Source organism: Solanum verrucosum, unplaced genomic scaffold (assembly GCF_900185275.1).
Source record: "Solanum verrucosum unplaced genomic scaffold, falcon-dt-bn FXZP01000276.1, whole genome shotgun sequence".
Lineage (NCBI taxonomy): Eukaryota > Viridiplantae > Streptophyta > Magnoliopsida > Solanales > Solanaceae > Solanum > Solanum verrucosum.
In genome coordinates, this window is record NW_026019946.1 from 1,458,765 (window position 1) to 1,468,993 (window position 10,229).

Below are 10,229 nucleotides of genomic sequence, written 5' to 3' on the forward strand. Positions count from 1 at the left end.
TAAACCTAGTTGTGATCTTTGCATATAGGAAACACCTTCGATGACCCCAATGTGCATGTCACCTTTGTCTACTATCAGCCCGTGCCTATCACGGGCACCATTTATCTAGTATTTATATAAATATAGGTTTGTTGTTGAAACTTAAAACTTATCCAAGATTGTTGTTGCCTCCCTCTGTTTGTTGCTGCTGCCACCCACACGCTGCTACTACCGCCCTCTACGTTGTTGCTGCCACCCACACGCTGCTACTACCGCCCTCTACGTTGCTGCTGATCGAAGCGGCGTCGGTATGGGATGGCGGCGCGACCTGCTGTTGATCGAGGCGGTGCCCGTCGGGATGGTGGCACGACCTGCTACTGCTTCTAATTGAGGCAGCGCCGGTTTAGGATAGGTGGGGTGGGTGGGCGTGAGACGATTGAGAGAGGTTCAGGAGTGAGAGAGATGACTTAGGGTTTTGAGATTATCATTCCTTTTTAAAAGAAGTGTTAAGTTATCGACCAGGGGATGTCCGTATCTTTTAAAATAATTATCTATATTTAATAAATATCTACATCGTGAAGTCGATATTATTTAAATAAAATAATAATTTAAATATACCGACCTCTTAAGTTTGGTATTTATTAATTTATTTTAATATAAACTCACCTCTTGAGGTCGATTTTGTTAATTAAAATTATATATATATATATATATACACACACACACACACATCAACGTAAGTTTAATTTTATAAATTTAATTTTATCGATTATTTAAGTTTATAAATTTAAATTATATACCTCCTAATTATATAAATTTAATTTTATCGATAAACAGAAGTTTATCAATATCAAATTTAATATATAAATCTCCTTGAATTGATTATCGATATTTCTTTAATTGATAATATATTTGATATCTGAACCACTAATATATAAAACTTGATTTGCTAAACTACTCGAGGAGTATATAATCAACATATGTCATACTCCGATGAATTATCCTTTACATGTTATTGTCTACGATATGATCACTACACTTGACATCCATTCAAGATCGAACGTAATAATCTTGATAGAACTTGCTTTGTACATTAATTTACGATATTCTATTGTCTATTTGATTGAAAATATTAATTCATTAATTTTCTGGAAGTCAATATATAAATATTTTAATGAAAATTAATTTACTTACATACTATTTAACTTTACGATTTTCGAAAGTCGGTATTATAATTATTTTTATTTTTTATTTTACACAAAATCGTCCTCCGGAAGGCGATTTAAATAAAATTAATTCAAAATAATTCTCAGTTTTGTTTTTAATATTTAATTGAGAAAAAAAAATATTGTTATTTATTTATTTAATACCGACATCAAGAGATCGATTTTTATTGGAATTCATTTTTTCGGGAAATATTCCAACCTCCAGAGGTCGGTATTTGATTTTCCCGTTTTTTCTTGCACAAAAACAGACTCCTTGTAGTCGGTTTTTTTAATTTTTTTTTAATTTTTTATTCTTTTTAACAATACTGACCTCCGGAGGTCGAAAATTACTGATTTTCATTTGAAGTCTTAATTTTTAGGTCGGTATTCACTGTTTTTTTAGTAGTGACCCTTCGTTAGATTGTTCTTTGTGATTTTCATAAAAGGAAAATATGGGAATTAAAACTTAATTAAAATACTTAGGGGTCGTTTAATACAAACATTGATAACACAAAGATTAGTAATGTAGGGATTAGCAATGCATGGATTAGTAATGTAGGGATTATTTTTATCAAGTATTTGGTTCATTACCTTCCACTTAATCTTGTGTTTGATTTAAAATTCTATAAAAAGTTTATTTCCTATTAGAATAATTTGAGATTTTCTATTTCAAGTAATTGGATCAAGATAGATAACCGACAGACAATTTTATTTATTTTACCATGGAGATCTTTGATGGCACGGTGTATTTCTAATTTTTTTTTATCAAGTATATCTTAAACTTAACATAGATTAAAGGCTACTTAAATTTCTCAAATACATGAAGCTTATTAAAAAAAAATTAAAAAAAATTGTTCAAGTAGTCAATCGACGAACTACATTGAATTTAAAAATCTAAAAAGAAAAATGGAGAACAAAAATATATTAGTAAAATCGACAAATTGCACTTAATGTTAAACGTTAAGATATTTAAATTATAAATTATTATTTTGTGTTGACAAAAAAAATTAAAATACATGGAATGTATATACAAATTATAAGGTAATTGTTTGAAAACAATGTAGTCATTTTTTTTATTTAAAAAACACATCATATTTATGAAGTTGTTTTGCACTTTAGTCAAATAAAATATTTATAATAAATTTTATCAATTATTGATAAACAAGCCACAAGTACAAAAACTAAAAGTTTAAGGCAAATAATTTGGATAATTAATAAAGTTCGAGAATGAGAGAGACTTGAATATTTTTGAAGAAAAAATTATAGGGCACAATCTTTTTTTTCGGAATAAAAGTCTCTGAACGAGAATAAGACTCTGATTTGATTCATTCAGACCCATTAAGAGATTTTTAAGTAAAAAAACAAACAAACACACTTAATGATGTATAACTAATTCATTGATTAAATTAAATAAAACAATCAAATAATGTTTTTGATGGACTAAATTTTAATCCATGGACTATTCTTATTATTACGTCCTACCAAACAGGTACTTAGTGCTCCTTTTTCCAATTTATACAATGTAACTTGATTTGATACATAGTTAAAGAAATATTAGAAGATTTTACGATGTTACAAAACTACCCTTAAAATAAATGATTTTTTAAATCGACAGGTAAATTTTGTTGACCTTTTTCCAAATAAGAGGAATCCAACACAAGAAAAAAAAACTAATATGTCATTAAATATTTGTCACATAAGAAAATATGTCATTCTTTATGAGATTAACTAAAATAGAAAGTATGACCTATAATTTGGAATTGAGGAATTACTATTATGTGTAACCAATCATGTAAAGACATTACCATGCATATTTTAATTTTTCACGTTATATAGATCAATTGTTTCAATTTACTTTTCAATAGATACACTATTGTCTTCATAAAACATTTATGATCTTTGATTTTATTATTGGGGTTCTTTTACAATATGTAAATTACTTATATTATTTTTATGAACTACAAAATACAAATTAAGTCTGAAAAAAATTTATAACTAACTTTTTAAAATTTCATACATTAGTTGAAATAAATATTAAGGGAGAAGGCACAATTACCCCCTAGACTATGACCGAAATCTCAGAGACATACCTTAAATAAACTAAGGTCCTATTAATCCCTAAACTCATTTTTTATATAATATTGTATATCTTTTGGCTTATGTGGCACACCCCGTGACACCACACAGTTAAGGCGCGTGGGAGATATTTGGATGCCACGTAAGCCAAAAAGGTGTACAAAATTAAAAAAAAAAATGAGTTTAAGGAGGTAATAGGACCCTAGTTTAGTTAAGGTGTGTCTCTGAGATATGGGTCATAGTCTAGGAGGTACTCCTACCTTTACCATACTAAAAAATATATATAAGAATATGCATGGACAAAAACTTAAATAAATACTAAGTATTATCTAAAAATGCTACACTGTACATTTTAATTTCCACATATTTATATGGATCAACATTTTAATTTACTTGTTCAATAGAGATATATTTTTGTTTACATAAATTCTTTCCGACCATCCCTATCAATGTTTGTATTTTCTTTAAAAAAAAAAAATACCGGAAAAAAATAATATATAGTAATATCCATATTTAAAACGATCAATCACACGCATGTTATAGCAATTAATATCCAATAACAATCGGTAATATAACAATTAACCCATATATTTGATCCTAGTTGGGTAGTGATTATCACGGTTCATCATTCACATGTAATATTACCAACCCGAGATGGATATGTTGACAAATTTTATCAACGAATTAGAAATTGGTGGGCATATTACCGGTTCTTTATAATATGTTAGTATTTTACCAATTATAATTTTTATCTGTTGGAAAAAATTCCAACTGATTGAGTATTTGTTGGCAAGTTTACAAACAAAACAATCCGTTAGTAATTTACCAATACATTTTTAATTGGTTGGTAAAACTAGCAACAAATTCTATCGTCGGTAAATAATTGATTGGTAATTCGTTGATAATTGGTTAATAAAGTGTACTTTGGTTTTTTTGATCATATACCAATTGATGTATACTTCGTTGGTAATATTACCAACAAGAGGCATGTGTTAGTTATATTTAAGTTGGTAATCCGTTGGTAGAAAGTTGCTAAATTAGGCGCGATATTTTCCGTCAAATTTACCAACTAAAATATTTGGTTAGTAATATTTCAGTTTGTTATCCGTTGGTAAAAAGTTGCTAAATTAGGCGCCATTTTTTTCCGCCAAATTTACCAACTAAAATATTTAGTTAATAACATTTTGGTTGGTAATCCGTTAGAAAAAAGTTGCTAAATTAGGCGCCATTTTTTACCGCTAAATTTACCAACTAAATTATTTTGTCAGCAACATTTCGGTTGGCAATTTGTAAGAAATTCGTTGCTAAATTTTGAAAATAGCTTGGTTACAAATTTGTTAGTAATTTGTTGCTAATATACTAACTAATTTGAGTTGTTAGTATAATTCGTTGGCAATTCGGGATTTTCTTATAGTGTTAAGACTAGTAATTTATAGTACTTTTACTCGTACATAAATATTATATATTAATGGGAAAATGCATAAGTACCCCCCAGCCTATACCCAAAATCCCTGAGACACACCTAACCTTTACTAAGGTCCTATTACCCCCGAACTTATTTTTTAATTAATTTTCTACCCCTTTTTGGCCTACGTGGCACTATCCTTGAAAAAATTGTCAACATCCGCTGGGCCCACAAGATAGTGCCACGTAGGCCGAAAAGGGGTAGAAAATTATATATTCTCTTTGCTTCCATTTTTGATTACCTCTTGTTCTTTTTACTTCCGATTATCATATTATTTGTTCTTGTTCGTATTCTTTTTTTTCTAGTTATTTTCACTAATATATTCTCTTTACCTACATACTTTTAAATGTTTTACTTGAATGGAGTATATTCAAACAATTTTTCTACCTTCAAGTTTTATTAAGTTCTTGGGAGGTAAAAAATACTTACTCCCTTTAATTCAATTTATTTAGCCTATTTTGATTTTATACGGATTTTAGGAAAATAAATAAAAAATTTAAATTTTGTAGTCTAAATTTAAAGATATGAAATATGTATTAAATCAAAGAGTTGCTAAAACGGTAGAGCTCATTTTTTTTTATAAAAAAAAAAACGAATTAAAAGAGAAAGTAGGCCAAGTAATTAAATTGGAGGAAGTCCTTTTTTTCCCTTCCAAAAGTGCTTATTTTAAAAAGAACAACTTTCGCATATAACAAACATACAAATCATATTGTATGCTATAGATATAGGTTGTATAATTGTGCTCCATAACAAACTTTATGTTTGCTATGACTATTAATCTGTATATTTTGATATACATATACATAAAAAATCTGTATTTGGGTCTATTTGTATATTTCGGTATACAAATGGGTCCTGCATTTGTATATTTCTGTACACAAATGGGGTCCTGCATTTGTATATTTCGGTACACAAATGGGTCCTGCATTTGTATATTTTGGTCTATTTGTATATTTTGGTATACAAATGGGTCTTGCATTTGTATATTTCGGTACACAAATAGGTCCTGCATTTGTATATTTCGGTCTATTTGTATATTTTGGTATATACAAATGGGTCTTGCATTTGTATATTTCGGTCTATTTGTATATTTGCTATACAAATGAGTCCTACATTTATAGATTTTGGTATACAAATGGGTCATATATTGTATATTTCGGTATAAAATGGGATGGCAAAAACATGGAATGTTTACTGCGAATTACAAATAAAAAAAACTATGACTATAACATTATTTTGAATTAATAGTTTGTTATTTCATACAATTTTCCCATTTTAAAAGAACGAGGGGTTTGATCAAGTGAGAGAAAAATGAGTGATTTTAGGAAATTGCAGAAATTGGTTTGCTAAAACAAAATAAAGAGAATCCCCAAAAATAAATTTCTGAATAAACACTTTTGAGAAATATATTTAAAAGCTTTAATTAAAAAGTTTGATCAAACATTAATTGTTGTTTTATATTATTTTTTTAGATAGTTTAGTGAAATACAAATTGTTTCTCACCAATAGTTCTTTTATAAAAGTACTTGAAAAATTATTTTATAAAATAAGTTTTTTTATTTAATGAATGAGAATGCGGTTACACATCTAGGTTGAAACCAAATAAATGTTCAACAATGGAAAAATGCAAGCAAACCGTAGCATGTAATCATATATCCAAAATAGTTTAAGATAAGTATAAGTCAATAAAAGCGACCGTGCTAGAACCATGAGACTTGAGGGATGCCTAATACCTTCCCCTCGGTCAATAGAATTCCTCACCCGAATTTCTAGTACGTAGACCATAATAAAGAGTCATTTCCTTTTGATTAAGGATTAAAAAGAAAAGGTGACTTGGAACACCATAACTCAATTCTGCGACTCTGAAAAAAATAAAATAATCCTTAATCAATACTGTCACTTAAAACGGAAAAATCCTTCCGCCGTGTAAAAAAGGGGTGTGACAATGTAGTTCCTTTATAACTAAGGAATAGACCTTACACTAAATAATAACCTAGACTATAATCTCATATAACAACTAAAGACACTCTATTAGGTCCGTTGCTGCATATGAAAAAATATTTCCTTGAGAGAATGGTTTTTGATGTATGTATTTCTTCAATGCAAAAACTAGTTCATATCCCTTGTATAAATGGCTAATATAAGATGGACAAGTAACCTAGTGCAACACCATTTTTTGGGAGAACCAATCATCTGTAATCGCGCACCAATCACTTTAGTTGTAGTAGTGCTTGCAGCTTTTACAACAATCACTTTCACATTGCCTGAACCTCTCAATCTCTTATGAGATCGAAACTCATACTAGGTTCCATAGTTTATCAAATCATCAAAAATAAAACTTTAGAATAACTTCATAATAACATCCTAGATTCCCAACTCAAACCATGCTAACAAGTTCTAAGTGATATTTTTCATTGACACAAGATCTCATAACACAATTTGAAACTTTACAATAGAAAATGAGGTTATCATTAAAATTGCATAATAAATTACATATACTGGCTTTTAGAAATACATCCATATAAGGATATTGGCATATACAATATGTTCATAAAATATAACATTATTTATTTCATATGGTAGTTAGAACTAGCCAATTATTCATTACACAAACACATAGATATATTTAATTCAACAAAATTTATTACACATACTAGATAGAACTCAACTAGTCAATTATTCATCACACACACAATATATATTCTACTTTTCGAGAAGGTGAGCATCTACATTCTTGGTCAGGTCAAGGATAAAACCCAAGTGAATGAGGGGTTCTGGTGTGTCTTCAGTTTTTCTTTTCATATTCAATTGTCCAAGTAGTCCATTGATAGTCACAAGATGTTATAGCATTAAAGTAATTATACGATTCTAGTAAATCTCCTTCAATCAATTTCCATGTGATTGATTTCTTGTGAGGATCGATGTCTTCAACTAAGTGCTTCATGTACATTTTCTGTCCAGCTATAATCATTAAAAACACAAAATCTAATAGATGTTATTAATATTTCAACTGTTTAATTTCTCATGAAATATTTAAACATTTATAAAATATTATCTTTATATAATTTATTTTTTTCCTCTATTTCATTTTCACGGAAAATTAAGTAGGGATCATATATATTGGATTGTCTATCTTTTCTGAGTGGAGTTTTCTTTCCAAATCATAAAAGAAGAGCTAACATTGTAGAGAATATCAGGATTAGTATTGCAAAACTATAATTTTGATCATATTATATTTGTGTGACAAAAGTAATTTTAAACGGAAAAGCTTTTTCTGCAAAAATATTTTTTCACAAATAAAATAAATCCCTAGAATCTAAAAAAAAGACTTCAATCTGATTTTAATCACCATCATAGTTATGTTGAAAATGAAAAAAATGTGAATATATAATGGTCTTTTAATGATAATATCTATTATAGTTTACGTATTAGCATTATCATTAGTTTTAATCAGGTATTCACTTATACTTGATTATTTTAATTTTGGTAAAATGGAAAAACCTTCAAAAATATTTTTTCACAAATAAAATAAATCCCTAGAAACTAAAAAAGACTTCAATCTGGTTTTAATCATCACTTCATAGTTATGATGAAAATGAAAAAATGTGAATATATAATGGTCTTTTAATTATAATATCTATTATAGTTTACGTATTATCATTATCATTAGTTTTAATCAGTTATTCACTTATACTTGATTATTTTTATTTTGGTGTGTGTGTTCAACCTAATGATTATACGTTATAAATAATTATTTGGGATAAATAAAATGGAACCATTACTTCAAAATTCTAAATCTGCCTTTTTAAATAAGATAGATTATGTATTTCATATGTGATCTTTCAAATGATTTTACAACAAAAGAAATTAAAGTTGTTAGATGAGAATTTTTTTTAAGAAAAAGAAATAAAATGAAGAATGATGTTACATTATGATGTTTTGATAAATTAACGCACTATGGGATCTGACATCAAGGACAAGTCAGTGGAGTGGAGCAGTAAAGCTACCTCACATGTTATGGTAGGTAGGCACGATAATAGAGGCGCAGATCTCTCAACCAATGGTGTACTACAAAGTTGTTCTTTTACATCTTATGTTGGACACTTTGAGAAGAAACAACCTAGTTTTGCAATCAAGCATATCAAAAGCAAAAGCCTTTTTTCTTAAGAAAGCACTACGCTCATATGAACAGCAAGAGACTTGATCAAGTTATCTGCAAAAAGTCTAACATTGTCATTTGAGTTTAGTATAGTGTGCTCAAAGATTGTAAATATATATTCATATACTATAAAGGACCATAGATCATTTCAGTTGTAATCGTTTTAAAGTAGAGTTCATGGCTAAACTTAGTCATGGTGTGTTTGATTGAAGTATGTGTTAACTAGAGGTATATAGTTGATATAGTGGAAAATAGGGTTATTATTTAGAGTATCGTAATAGAGGTTTTACAAGGTGTAGGATTAAGAGTTCAACCCTTTTCGATTACCGGAATATATATTTACAAGTCACTTGAAGTTAGTGGAGTTATTGAGAAATTATGTGTGACAGGTCATGCTTTTCTCCTCTCTTGAGCAAGTAGGTTTCACGTAAATGTCCTTATTCTTTACTTTAAGCTTTACTATTATTATTACTGTTAGTATAGTCAAGGGACCTAACCTCTTGATTCGTGGTGGATTCATGCAAGTCAATAGAAAAGGAGGAGGAGGTGGTAGGTAGGGTGCAAACTGCTAAAGTAGTAACAAATTAGGGATGGAAATAACTATTAATCCTATATGTATTATGTATATCACAATTCACATGTTTTTTTATTTTTGGTTTCCCTGGTGTCCGGTTTTTATATTGGAGCCTGACTAAATCTAAATTTGCTTCGGGAAGTCTCACATTAGGGGGTAAAGCGCTCTCTAACAAATGTGACTCCGTAACATGGGGGACTCAAACCTGATCTGGCTAAGGACGAAATAGTACTTACCATACAATTCACATGTTACTAGTGCAATTGAAGATTAGGTTTTATTCCAATTAAAATTTGTAAATGTACTTGCTAATGAAAAGATGATGAAGATACATTCACAACTATTAGTTTTACCATCATCAAAATACGAGGACAATTGCATTATTATTAATCTTGTAATAACTTTATCAAACACTTAAATAATATAACAAATAAAATAACATCCATCCTATTATGAAAAATATTACACTTATGATGGATGTCCATAATCTCTCAGAAGTTATTTCCACTGCTTCTCATTACAATGGTTGTAACTCAAACCATCATAACCTTCATGATCATCTTAATGGTTAATGTCACCATTTATGACATTATTTAGTATTCCTCAATATAATTTATAAAATTGACGTACATAAAAATCATGCTATACACAGTTGAATAAACTTTGAAATACTGTGGACTCAGCGTTGTCGTTGAGGTTTGTCCCACCGTATGAAATTAGCCTAGACTCATCATTGAGGTTTGCCGCGCCTTATCAGGATTTGTATAAGCT